The following is a 14,591-nucleotide window of genomic DNA, read 5'->3' on the forward strand; positions in this document are numbered from 1 at the left end:
ACCGCTACCTGTGTATTAGGCCCAATACCGTTGTGCTGGACAGCGGATTTACATTGGGGAGGGGGGTTATCTCGCTTGGCGAGGTACGCTGAGAAATAATTTAGCAAAAAGGAAATCTGTTATCGCTGTGATCTGAACAGCGTTTTTACGTTACCACTTGTGCTGTCACCAAAGGATTTCAGGATATTGTTCATTGCTTTCTCAGGAGAACAAGTATACGTTTATTTTGACTTTGCTATGTATATACAATGGTGACATTTGTGTGTCTAACAACATTCCTACTTGTGATTCCACAACCAATCAAGTATTCTGCTTTTCACTGCCTCCATGTAATATGAGGTTTCACACGGATATAACCTTTCATGTTACGCTTTCAATATAGTGCTGCATATGCATGAGTGAGTATGCGAATCTGTTATGTGCTTTTGTATTGTGGCATATGTGCTACTCCCATTATTACCTCTTACACATCTCTCTCTTCCTTTGCATGAAGTACATACCTGTGAGGCTGGCTTCTGAAGATATACCAAATCTGTGAGACCAGTCTCAGGCATAGAAGACGCCATCCCAGCAGCAGTGTTTGTTGTTTTATCCACTTCCCTTTTCCCCGGAGTGGTTCCTTGCATAGAAGTGTTTTATTACTCTGTGGGAGGTTGCACTCAGGGGAGTAGGGGGGCTCCTCTACAATTTGTCACCCCCGCTGGCACAACTACGAGGTTAGTGGCATTACTTGTTTTGCCCTGCTGACATATCCAGACATAAAAGCATTAAAACAACAGTATCAAGACGCCACATGGATGATAGCGGGGGATTTTAACATGCACCCGTTAGTAATGGAAGAGCCCTTAATATGGCAGCAAGAGGAAGATATTGCACAGCAGATCTCGAGACATGCATTGGGAACGATAAGAAGGACAAGGCAGGGCAATTGTTTGTCACCACTCTTAATCAGCATGGCTTCAGAACTTTAAATGGCAGAAATGCCTTAGACTATCTGCACGTATATCACACAAACAAGTTTGTCAATACTTGATTATATTTGGGTTTCTAATAGGCCTGGGCGGTAAATTCCGTTCCGTTCGCGGAATTTGCGGAATTTGGGTAATTTCGCGTTCCGCGGAGAACGCGAAATTGCCCAAAAATCTGCGTTCCGCGACTTCGCGAAATATTTTGCTTGTTCGCGTTCTCAATATGCGTGTTCGCGAGATATTTCACCCCGAGCACGCAAACAGCGATCGCGAACAGGAAAAAAGTATCGCGAACAAGCAATATCGCGTGTTCGCGGAATTTCTGCGTGTTCGCGGAGATTTTTACCGTTTCGCGGAGATTTGCGTAACGCGATTACGCAAATTTCGCCCACCCCTAGTTTCTAATCAATATTACAACCAGGTGAGCAACTTTTAACAGCACCCTAATCTGATTAGTTATTATGCAATTTAGATCAGCACCCTCTCTACGATCACACCCAGATTAATCGAGATAAAAACCATTGGTGATCAGGAGGGTGTAAGTGGTTTACCTAGAATAAAATGGACTAAGGGAACGCCCGCAGAACAGACAACAGAACTCATGATAATCCTTCAAGGGTGGATAAATAACTGGCCATCAACCCCGTCGCAATGGTCAAATCTTATCACAACTGTTATTAAACCAATTTTCAAGAAAACTGTGTCCATTCGACTGATCGGGGGCATTTTTTCGAATATTCATCTGAACTTAGATTGCTAAAGCAAAACTTTAATGGCCTTCAGAGAAGGGATCCGAATAACAGAAATATTGCTCACTAATCAATGACATCCGGAATGCAAGAAAGGCATACCAATCTAAGATCTGGGAAACTCGCAGACAAACTGAGAAAAAAACATGGACAGAACTTTATGAAGCCACAAAACGTTAGAATTCAAGTATGTTCTGGCGCCTAGTGCAGAAACGGTCCAATAGAAATGCACAGGTCTTGACATCCAATAACTCTGCAGCAAAATGGGCTGAGTATGTAACAAGCCTCTACGCCAACACAGATGAAGGATGATGAGGATTTGGCCTAACGCTAGGGCGCTCGACCTCAGACCTGGGGAACTGGGTTCGAGTCTCGGTAATGACGCTGAACATCCTGTGATTCTGGGCAAATCACTTAATCTCCCCGTGCCTAACAAAAAATGAATGTGTGTCCTCATGTGACGTAACTGGTGCTACGTAAAGCGCTCTGATACCTGATTGGATTCGAGTCAAGATCGCGCTATATAAAACTCTGCAAAAAAAAAAAAAAGAGGCTTGAGAAACCTTCGGGTACCACAGGTATCGAGCACTACACTGAAAACCCCAAAGGAACGGAATGATAACAGCTACAATGTAAATAAAATATGATCATTAATTGCTGAATTGCGCTCGGCTTGTGACCCTGGCCCAAACAGTCTGCCAGCCAAAGAAGAATGGGCAACAACTCTATTAAGTCCGCTGTTCAAGCATTGCAATATTGACAAATGACGTCCAAAATAGCTGGAGAGGATCAATATTAACTCCTATACATAAAAAAAGGCTCAATAAATCAGCGGTCAGCTTTAGACTGATTGCACTTCTTGATGTGGAAGGCAAGTGTTTGGCCAAAGTTCTGAATTCGGAACTTGAAGAATGGGCCACATTGAGAGCATTAATTCCCAATACGCAATCAGGGTTCAGAGGTGGGAATGGCACTGATGATACTTTGGCTATTATTTCCTGCGTGATTGAAGTCTCAATGAAAAATGCCCCTCCACTCTATGCAGCATGTATCGACTATACCACTCCTTTCGACAGAGTAGGTCGAGCAAGGCTCTGGGGGAAGCTTCATAATTAGGGTATCCCATCCCTCCTTCTAAGAGCAATTAGGAGCCTTTAGGTAAAGACATGGGCTAAAGTTGAAGTTACCCCCAATAGAGTAATGTAAAAAGAATCCCGACAAATCAGGGGCTAAAAAGCAGGGGTGTGTCATGTACCCCTGCTGCTCAACCTATATTCAGCAGATATAAATAGGGCCCTAGTGCCCATACAGCAGTCGGTATGCAACAATCCCAGGATGAACTCGCCATTCATTGTGGCGAAAATATGATCTCAGTTAACTCTTCAAAATCTAAAATAATGGTTTGCGAAAATAAAATTATCAATAAGATCATAGTTTACTTAGACCAGGTGAAATTAGAGCAAGTATCAAGTATGAAGTACCTGGTTATTAATTTTAATCGGCGCACCTCACTCCATGCACAGCTTTTGCCACTGAAAGGAGCGTTGACTAACCCTGGGCGTACTTCGCACTACGCGAGCTACGCGTAGCACTTCGCGAACTGCGTAGTACCTTGTTCGCACTGTGCCAGATGTCGTTTTCAATGATTGCACAGTGCGGACAAGCAACCAGCACTGTGCAATCATTGAAAATGGCATCTTGCACAGTGCGAGCTGTAGTTTTCTGCTGCTCGAGTAGATTTTTACTCGAGCGGCAGCTTTCTCAACGCGAACTGGTAGTTTGTCATCGCGAGCGGTCGCGAGCATACGCGACCACTCGCAATGAGAAACCTGACCTCCCCACGTTTGGAATCTCGCCGGGAGGTTTATTTTCCATGCTCGCGATCGCCAACTTGATGTTGCTGATCGCGAACAAGGAAAAAGTCTCGCCGGGATGTCATTTTGCTTGCTCGCGGTCGCCAACTTGACGTTGAGGACCGCGAGCAAGCAAAAAATGACCGCAACACTACGCTACGCGTGTTCGCACTGTGCTACGTGCAATTCGCGTAGTGCGAAGTAGCGCGAGCTTCGCAAACTACGCAAGCGTAGCATAGTGCTTTGCCCAGGCTTAGCGTTGACATCCCTTTTTAGGTCTCGCGCCCAGCATTGCAGTGCGCAGCACTGCTCGCGCAGGGAGGGACCTCTTGTAGGGGGTTTGAAAACTGACCTAGGAATCGCACACGCTCGTGCGTGTGCTTTTCTTTTGGCACACGCTAATGGCCTTTGCGTGCGTCTTTTTAACAAAGACAGCACGCAATTGTCCAAAGGCGGGAGCATTGCTCCGCCCATGGCCTATTGGTGTCAGTTACCTGCAGCGCCGCCATGTGGTTTCAATTATCGTGCCCAGACATGGGCGCGATAATTGAAACCATATGTCTCGCCGTGACTCGCGCGAACCACTTGTGGTCTTGTTTGTTTTACAATAGCGATCGCTTTCACTGCCGCTTGTTGGCTTTTGCAGAGGCTTTTTTTTCGTATATTAAGTTGCGGCCATGCTGTGTGTACCGTAAAAATGGCATATTCTTTTACTTCTTATGATGCCCTTATCTGGCACAAGTCTTCCTTTCAGTTATACTTCAATCTATATTCATATTGTGAAATCTTGCTCTTTTTTTACTTAAATATGTATGATTTTTGTCATTGAGTCAAGAGTGGCTGTGCAAATATTATTTCATTCAATATTTCCTGTTGCACGTACCTGGTCCGAAGAGTGCTTTATAAAATGGTAAAGGTAAGGGCCAGGGCTTCACCTGCACATAACAAAAAGAGGAAGCAAATAGTAAAAAAAAACAAAAAACCTAAAAATAGATTAAACTGTCCCTGCCCAACTTCTCCACCCAGTAGGCACTAGACGCATCTCCCTTGTGAGGCCATTTCAGTGGGGACTCCGTCACTCCTTAATGTTGCAGAGCAATGACGCATCCGTATCCTATTGGGGCATCTGATTAATGACTGCAGGAATGGTGGAACTGCACCAGGGTAGAGATTTGGAGCCACTTTTATTCTTGACCAGTAAGGGAATCTTATTGATTAATAACCTCACAGGGACTTTGTTAATGGTGGCGCGTGTTTATTTTTTGCATCGCGCTTTCACTCAAACTAAAAGCGCGATGCAAAAAATAAACTCAGACCCGCTTTTACCTCCTGTTCCGCTGTCAGATGGCTGTTTATGCCTCATTGGGAAGCTGTACCTGGAAAACATTTTCTTTTGTTCTCCTGTCAAGGAAACTTGTGCGTTACTGGAATACTTAAGCATCACGTGCAGAGTCGTTTATTTATCGTACTTGTCGCCCTATCTTCTTCCCAGAATATTTCTTACACAGAGTGCCTGAATTACTGCATGAGCACCTGTCAGTCTGAGGTCTCGGGGTGCTCCGTGGCCTGCAGGCGTGAGATATGGCGCTGCAGGTGGATGCCCAGGCCAATGACCTGCCCTCTGGAGGAAAGGTCTGCTCGTGAAGGGACCTGGTTTGATCGAGCCTGCCTTGTACCAACGTTCTCACACTGAGATGGGAGTGGCTTCCAGGGGAAGATGGGCGCTGCACCGGCACTTCCGCCTGTCCTCAGGGAGCACAGCATTACTGATGCCACTCTCACGCAGCCAAACATAGCGCAAAAGTTGCAACGTGTGCCTCGTGGAGGATTGGAGAGGCGCAGCATGTAGTCCCTGACAGGTCTACTTCGGTGCAGTTAAACTACTTGGCACGAGGAAGAGTATGAAGGAAATCGTTTGAGTGGTTCTGGAGCAAGTCCGCCATTGCTGGAGCTAAGCCAGGAGGCCCATGAAGTTTGGCCATTGTGCTTGCAGCCTACCCGAGAGGGGGATGATCAGTGCCGGCCGGGCTTTCCTACCCAGAGTATTTGCTATACAGACAGACAGGATGGATTTGGAGCACCCCATCATGGGGGAGGGGGGGGGGGAAGTCTCAGCAATTTGGTTTAAACAGGTTTCTAAAGCCAAAACGTATATATTTATTCACATGAATTCCTAGTTTTTCATTTAAATGTTTATTCCACATTTTGAGAAGGACAGCGGACATAAACCTAAAAGCACAATCCTAATGTTTCAGAAAAGCCCTTGCTGGCCGTGCACAAGAGCTTCATCCCTCGTGCCTCCGGCTTTGTGGCTGCTTGTCAGAATACTCTTGGCTTTTAATAGCGCCTAACTGGTCGTACTTCTGTCGGCTGCCAACCGGCGCACTGGAATTTGTACTTCAGAATCAGTTCATTGGTTTATAGCCCCAAGAAAAGAAAAGGGTCTAATGGAGCACAGTAAAAGTGATTTTTTTAAAATATATTTTTCCCCAGTTTCGAAGTCAGCAGCTCTGACGTAATGCCACAACCTTTTCAATTAATTATAGTTATAAAAGCACGCTACAACAAACTTTGTAAATCACGCATGAAAATGCCCTTACGCTTGTAAAGTGTCCTCGCGTTTTTTGGACTGTACTTAGCTAGGCTGTATGCTTGACCTATAAAATGACGATGGCATTTCAGAGAAAGCCTTCCCCCTCCCCTCGATATGTGCTACCCTTAGACCTGCTAATTTATTACAGATAATGGTGACCTGCCACTCTGTATTGCTATAAGGAGTTATTTTGTCATATATAATCTATAGGGTGAAACGCCATAGGCTACAATTTCAGTTTTACACATCTCGCAAATTCATTAAATCCATCTTCCATTTTAAGACAAACCAAGCATTTGCAAAGCAATAGGTCTGGCATTACTGAATGTTTGAGCTATTGGTGTTGCATTATTATTAGCAATGCCAATAGCTCAAACTTTTATAATGCGAGACCTATTGCTTTGCAAATGCTTGTTTTTTAAGAAACTGTTTTTTTTCAGGTTTTTCGTTCAATAACAAGACAGTATTGCAAGGCCATTTTGGCATTCGGAGACATATACAACCACATCTCAGAGACTTGCCAAGCAGGAACATGTGTGCTGAACAGGGGGTAAGTGAGCTAACTGTCAAGACATCTCAGTGGTGGGTAACTGGTGACGAGGCATTGTATTGTGGTCTACTTATTAGCCTGTTTGGCAAACAAGGAGTCACCCCATAACCAGGGAAGGGAAGTGGCGATTCAGACCTGCAGGTGGCTTAGGCTGTGACTACCAAGTGTTCTGAGGCAGAGCTAGGGCAGGGTTTCCTCTAATGTGCGGACAGGGATAAGAGCTGGGCTGGGAAACAGGTCTGGCATGAACAGACTCTGGCCTGACCGGTTCATCAGTTAGGGATTAAGGAGGACTCCAAGTGTGCCATTGATCAAGGGCAGACAGCCTTACATTGGTTGGCGAGTATCAACTCTGAGCCTCCCGTTGGGAGGCTGGGAGAATTAGAAGTCGGGGTGGAAAGGGAGATGAGTGTGCACACAACTGAAGACTCTGACGGGTTCATGGGTTGGTAAGTCGTCAATGCAGGCGAGTTGCTGGAAGTGATCAAGGAGGGTGTCCCAAGCCGCTGAAATCAGCTGTTTGCAAAGATGCCAAACTTTTTCATATCCCAGGGCCTCACCTTGAGCCTGCCCCCATTTCCGCAGCACTCAGTGTCAAGCAGTAAGCTGAGGGGTCTGTGGAGTCCTCCACTGCAAGGTCTGGCTTCTCTTGGCTAGTAGGAGGGGCCAGTGTAATGCACCCACACCTTGCATAGTTTTCTGCACTTGAAGATGTCGAGGGCACAGGCTACCCATGGTTCCAGATCAGTGAGCTTGGTGAGCTCTATAAACACATTGTCAACCAAGCGACAATAGGAGGAGAGGGCAGGACCACACCATATGCTGTAGATCAGCTAGTGCCGGGCAGCAGCCTACTGGTGGGAAAAAAAACGGTTAAGTTGCTCAGGTGTCAGATAGGCCCGGTGCAGGATGGAGAACTGAATGTTTTTGAAGAGTGCGTTTCTGGACCCTCGTTGGGGAAATTCCAGAGCCTGGCTTCATTCAGTCATGCAGTGCCCGGACGATATCGTCCTCCCACCTGCTGCTCAAGATGACAAGCGGGCTCCCAGTATGATCCCGTATGGGCCTATAGATCCAAGTTATCAAGTGACGCTCTGCCCCCATGTGTAGGAGAGGCTGTGGCACAGGGTGTGTTTGGGGCTCCTCTTCGGGTGTGGACCAAAGGATGCAGTATCTATGACGCAGCTGCCAGTAGGTAAGAAGTTGCCCCCGGAGGAGAGCATATTCTGAGATAAGTTGGTCAAAGGTAAGAAAGTGGTCTGCAGCAAAAAGGCTGTGGACTGTGGTCAGGGTTTCCTCATGCCAGTTCTTCAGGTCAGAGGCTGAGTGGGAACCTGGGAATTACAGGAGGCCTGCAGGGGCAGTGCCGGATCATATGGCGGGACATCCTCCAATCGAGGCGCAAGGCCTGTGGTGAAGGTGCTGTAATATTCAATTGGTAACCCGTCGAGGCCCGAGGTTTTGTTTCTAGTCAGGTCCCGATGGCCTGTTTGATTTCAGAGACTGTTCTGTAAGTATCCATGTTTGACCTGATGGCAGCGGGGATGCGAGGGAGAGTGTACCCCTGCCAGAAAAGTAGAGATGGCATCTACGTTAGGGGGATGGGACACCTTGTGTATAGAAGAGTAGTATGTGTGAAATGCATTTAGAATATCCTGCTGCGCGTACAAGGCGGTGTCTGTGGGGGGAGGTTATTTCCAGGATCGGACCTGAACGAGGAACTTGCCGAGCCGACCACACAAGAAGGTAGCCCGATCTGTCGCCCTTTCGGTGTGTTTTTGCCACGTGGGCATTAATGTTGAGGCAGCGCAGCTGCTCCAGTAGAGCACCAATATAGTTCTTGGCCTCGGTCAGCCCAGGACCTCTACAGGATTCATGGGTAACAGCTCTCTTCAGAATTGGAATATGTTTTTCAGCATCCTGGACCTCCCCCTCAAGCAGGCTAAGAATCCCAGACAATTCCTGCTGACAGGCCCCCCAGGGGACTACATTAAAAGCATCCCATTCCAGTGCCACGCCTAGTCTGCTGTAAAATACTATCTGATAAGTATTTTCTGAGACTCGCAGCACGCTGCGTCTTCCAGGTGCTACAGAAGATGACCACACATGGGCCCTGGGGGACAGGGCGTTCCATCTCACATCAACAATATGCGCGTCATGGTCTGAGACTATGTTCCCTAGGTATTCCATGTGTTCTACCATATCTAGGACTGAGGTAGAACACAAAACCCAATCAAGATGAACATACAGACCGTGCAGTGCAGAATGGAATGAGTAAATGTAGGCCTGTGGGTGCAAGGTTCTCCAGGTGTCCAAGAGCGCCCACTGGCGAACCCAGCCCGCGAATTGTTCTGACTACGTGGGACAGAGCAGGGAAGCAGTGGGGGGGAAGCGGTCCAGTTGTGTGTCTAGCACACAGTTATAGTCCCCGCCTAGTACCCATGTTGTTTGGGTCCAAAACACATAGGTCCCCAAAAGGCCAACTGATCAGTCTTTGGTGTTTAGAAGCTACCTACCAGTATACAGGAGCCGTCAAGTCAGCTGTCCACCAGTATGCAACAACCTTCCTTATCTATAATGGTGTCCAGCACCTGGAAGGGGACTTCTGGCTAAATCCAAATTAATGCTCCACGAGCATAAGCGGAGTAGCTGGTGGCAAATACGGACTCTCGCCACCGCTTTCACAGGCGCGGCAGCTCCACGGATGGGATGTGAATTTCTTGAAGAAATGTGTGTGTTTTGACTTTCATTCAGTTGGAGCTGCAAGTACTTCCCTGTGAGCCCCCCAAGTTACGGAGGTGCAGCTGCCCGCCCTCTACATGTCAAATGTTGTGTACCTACTCTGTGTCAAATCGCGGGGGTATGAACTGTAAAAACGAGGGGGAGGTGGGGGGGTTAATGAAAACTGCAACACATGGAGCACACTGCAAATGGCAGCACACCCAAACTGATTGGAGAATCTAACCATTTGAAAAAGTGTAGTGGTGAAGTGGGGAGAGGGTGTGCGCTAGCGTGATGCGTTCCAGGGTGTCAATATCTTTTCTGTGTGGTGCTCAGCATCGGCGTGTTGTCATGGTGGGTTCCCTCCGCCCCACCCCCACGCGAGTCTCAGTTTTTAGATTTCACCTGAGTCAGCGCATGCGCTGGTCTGGCGAGACATTTAGTGAGTGGGCTTTAGAAATCCGACCACAAGCTTTTGCTTGTGGCCTAAAGCTTGCGGTTACGTGCGCAGGCACGCGCACAGCCGCCATCTGCCTTTCCTATCTCTTCCTCATTAAGCATCATGCGTCATCTGGCTTTCCTCGTCATGGCTCATTAACTCTCTCGTCATGGCGAATTAAACTTTCAGCGCTTTTTATTTCCTTTGCGCGCGCGCACACAACTCTCGGGCTTGTTTATATTACGGTCGGTAGTCCTCTCTCAGACCTTCTTGTAGGCCCCGGCGCGTCCAATGTCCTTGACGGCTGCCATCATGGAGTCGAGCGGGCGGCTGTCGTCTGTAGGCCTTCAATCCCTCCGTGCTAGACGCCCGCCGGTACCCGCCGTCAGCCCCGCACTCACCATTGGCTAAAGGCGTGGCAGCAGGGTCAAGGGCCGCCTCCACTCCTGTCGTCTTCTGCCTGCAGCTCTGCCCATTCAAGGCTCCGTCTGCTCATCGTGGCTGGGATCCCACCCATGGATGTCTCTGGTCTGGAGCGAAGGTTAGAAGCCTGATCTCCTCCGTCCGTGCCACTGCTTCAGTCTCTCGAGCTCTCAGTTGAATCAGTGGGTCTGCTGCTTCAACTCGGCACTCAGTAAGTCGCCAACGTCTGCTACACCTCTCGGCAGAAGGCCAGGCTCATCGGAGTTCGCATCGGCACCTCTACAGGCCCTGCCACTCTTGTCCTTCGGTCTCAGCGCTGGCCAACGGGGAGTCCTCCTCCGCTCATTCTCCACTCAGCACCAGTAGGGAGTCTTCACCCTTCTGTTCCGACTCCTGCGCTCCCACCAATAGTGCATTTCCAGCTTTATTTAAACAAATGCCACGGAGCCCTCGTGGATCACTTCTACAGGGCAATCTTGGTTGGCCACGCCCTCTTTTACTAATACATTTTTACTGCTTCCTCAGTTTCCGCGTGTGTTGCTGTTTAAATTGTACAAAATGTGTTTATATACTTATGGACACCGCAGGGCTTTCATTTTAACATGGCGACCACTTAGGAACATGGTGCCCGCTTCATGGACGCTGCGCTTTAGATCATTGTCTTCTTTCCTCACGGGCGCTGCGGGGGAGGCACATGGCTGCTTCGTGCAATAAGCTTCACTCCCTCATAGTTCACCATGTCAGGGGTCCGTGAGTGGAGCAGGATACGGAGGTAAGTGTGCTGGAGCGGGTTATGCAAAATTTTGTATACCCACCCCATTTTGCATGTCGTTCTATTAATTAGATTAATTAATTAATTATAATCGTACTAATGGTTTGGAGTGATGCGAGAATAACTAACCAACCTTATTAATGACCGAAATACATGTGGGATTTGCATCTGCATGGCCTAATTAATTACGTGAACTAAATTCCGTACGCATACTAATGATAGATAAATAGAATGTTGCATGATATATGTTGCTTTAGTGATGTAATTGTGATTCGTGCTTTATTTTGTAAGTATAAACTGCATTGAGTGTTGCTTTTGGCTAGATAAATACATACACATATGGGTATTAGCGAGGGAATAACATTTTATTAGTCATTTTTATGTATTAATTACGTTTTTGTGTTTCTTTGCTTAAGTTGTCCATTTTGGCCCATCGAAAGATGGCTGACTTTGGTGCCTAACCCGACTGCCAACGCTGAACAGGGCTTGGGTGAAGTGCGCGTGCGCTGATACCAGATACACAGTGGCCTGGATCTGAGCCCAGATGAACATGTACCCTTCAAGGTTGCTCTGGGATACAAGCCAGCTTTTCTGAATGAACAATAATAATGCTACTAAAAACCGGATAATTCAAGAACAATGACATCAGAGACTTTAGTTGATGAGAATCCTGTCAGACGATTCCAATGGACCAATCAGAACATTTGAAAACCCGTTTTTGATACAAATTGTCAATGATTTTACTATAAATTATGGTAGAATAGAGAGGTCGGGAGTCGCTCCTTCGATTTCCTGATGATATGCTGACGGAGAGGACGGTGACACTGCAGCACAGCTGTTAGCCTGAATCTTTGACGGACTGAATTAATGCCCAAAATCCTGATGAACTTAACCTGCTAAATTGATGGGCATAGATTTGCGAGACTACCAGATTTGACATAGAGGACGACTTTAGCCAGAATAGGTAAATATGAATGGCAACTTGATCAAATGAATGATTTAATCTGCAATATTAATATAAATTTGGATTTGAACCTCTACAGAAATGAGTTGGGTTGTTTATTCATTGAAATGTGTTAATGTAAAGGTTAGAGTATTAGTATTTCACTTAAACTACAACTAACAGATCCGTCCCGGTTATGAGGGTAATACCAAATGTGGAGTCTAGGGCCTAATGAGTATGAGAAGGATTTGTAGGTTTGTTGCTCATTAAGGTAAAGTGGTATCTTCCTCCCTCATTATCCAGCGCTTGGAAGGATAATCGCCTCTCGCACGGACTGATGGCAAGTGTTTGTTGGTGTTATGGGCCCCACCAGCGGATGTATTGATAGTATGTGTGTGTGAGATCATTTGGTCCGTGGCAGTAGGGAGGGATTTTGCACTCCGCGCTGCATCAGTTTTTCTGGTAGCAGAATGATGGTTTGTTATTGTTTGGTTTAGTGATTATTGCTTGTACATTGCTTATTGATTTTGGTTATTGATTGGTATTGATTTATGTACTAACACTCTATGTTGAGTTACGTTGAGTTTAATGTTGTTTGCACGGCTTCTGGGATGTAGGAAGTCGGAAGTTTGTAACGGTTCCGTAGTAGAGCAGAGGTAAGCGCTGCTCTCGGGAAAGACTGAATTGTTATTGCCCTGTAGGTACACAGGGGAAACGTGTGACAATTGAAGTTGCACGGCGCATTGTCTGGGTTCGATTCGGTAGCATCGTCGTGTGTTGCCATTAGAGACGTCTTCTGTGTGAGAGAAGTGTGTACGATAGCGAAGGTTACCTGTGAAGTTCTGGTCTTAGGTACCAGGGATCCAACTGGCATTCCGATAACGCTTATAGCTGGAAAGGTAATAGGTACTCTCTGAGCTTGTTAGAAGGACAAAGGAGAGGTAAGCGCTGCTTTGTCAACGTATGTCATAATTCTGTAATAGGACAGACTGTTCGCTGTTCTCGGGAAAGACAGGATTCTGTGTGAATGTACTACATTTTCTGGTGTGAACGAGTGTGAATGCAAAGGCATTTGGGTTGATTGCGAAACTCTAGGTTTATTTCTCAGGAGCATTGGGTCTCCAACTATGTGTCTTAAATACTAGAAAAACAATTAGCTAATGCTTGTTAGAAGGGTGAAGTAGAGGGATGTGCTACTTTATCAACGGAAGTAATGATTCCGTAGTAGGGCAGAGGTAAGCGCTGCTCTCGGGAAAGACGGAATTCTCGTGAGAAAGGTCTTTTTGCTGTTCTTTGGTTAGCGAAGCAGACAATGGAGATGTTTCTATGTTGTTACTAACAGAAGTGACAGAAGCAGGAGCAGGAGCTGTCGCAGCGGCTGCTGACGTCAGAACGACCGCGCTGGGATTGGACAGTCGGTCAGAATTGTGAAACGCCCTGGATTGGTGCGTTACTGTACGCCGCGCTAGGATTGGAGAAGAAACAGGGTGACGTAGACACTCCTTATTGGTGTGTTAGTGTGAGTCGCGCTAGGATTCGAGGACTGTGACAGTGACGTGGACGCTCTGAATAGGTGCGTGAGTGTGAAGTCGCGCTGTGATTGGATAGATTAGCGATACAGTTGTAAAGAGGGACTAGCGTTGCGCGAAAGACAAGAAAATGTATTACGACCCTCCAGAGAAGGAGAAGAAGACCTGGTTAGGGAGAATTAAGAGGTGGTTTAAGAAAGACAAACCAGTTAAGACTAGGGAAGGGCAGTTACTTCCTCCACCGAAAACCCATGCATCCTTTATGATTGCGAAATATGGGTATCATACTTGTATTTGGTTGGATAACTGGGTGAGATACACCAAGGACGACGGAGTATTAGCTTTTCCAGAGCATGGTTCATTTAATTTGGCTGTTTTAAGAAACTTAAGGGAAAGAATGATGAATTTGGAACCAAGACCTAGACCGACACAGTTTGAGGCTTTGACGGAATGGGAAGACGAAATGCATGAACGAGAAAGACAAAGAAGTGGTAGAGGATATAGGTACTGATTTGGAAGGCCATACGGACACGAAACGCATAGTGATCGAATGAAAAGATGGCGAGATGTGAGCATGACTGAGGGTGTGTTCCCTGTAAGAACTGTAGGAGAGAATGAAGGTCGAAAGTGTGCAGAAAAGAGGCATAATTTGGAGTCGAGAGGGTATGGAACGAATGAGTCGGAGGATGATGTTCTTGATGATATGTTTTATAAAAATCCACCACCGTATAGATCAGAACCAGAAATGTTAACTCCAAGTGCCCCAATGAGAGAAACAGTGCGAATTATAAAATCGGAACCAGAATCCCTAAGCTTGAGTAAAAACAGTGGTATCAGGGAAGTAGAAAAGAGATCGGAAGGAAGAACAGATGGAGAAAATTCAGGATAATTAGCAAAAACAACCCTGGAATTAACTGAGAAAATAAGAGAATTGACCAAGAATCTAGAAGCAGTAACTGTTCCAGTAACGATAGGTCCAGTTATGCCCGTTTTGGAAAAACAGAAGGACAGTGAGCATTGTTTGACAGTTCCTTACATAAATAGTAACCCT

At 46.5% G+C, this 14,591-nt stretch overlaps 1 protein-coding gene across 2 annotated transcripts in view; it reads right to left on the minus strand.

The window, feature by feature from the left end:
• LOC146789882 (uncharacterized) overlaps nucleotides 1-14,591 on the minus strand; it is a 210,644-nt gene that overhangs the window by 160,937 nt on the left and 35,116 nt on the right. The gene's annotated exons all lie outside the window — the stretch shown is intronic.

The sequence above is a fragment of the Triturus cristatus genome, chromosome 10 (assembly GCF_964204655.1).
Source record: "Triturus cristatus chromosome 10, aTriCri1.1, whole genome shotgun sequence".
Lineage (NCBI taxonomy): Eukaryota > Metazoa > Chordata > Amphibia > Caudata > Salamandridae > Triturus > Triturus cristatus.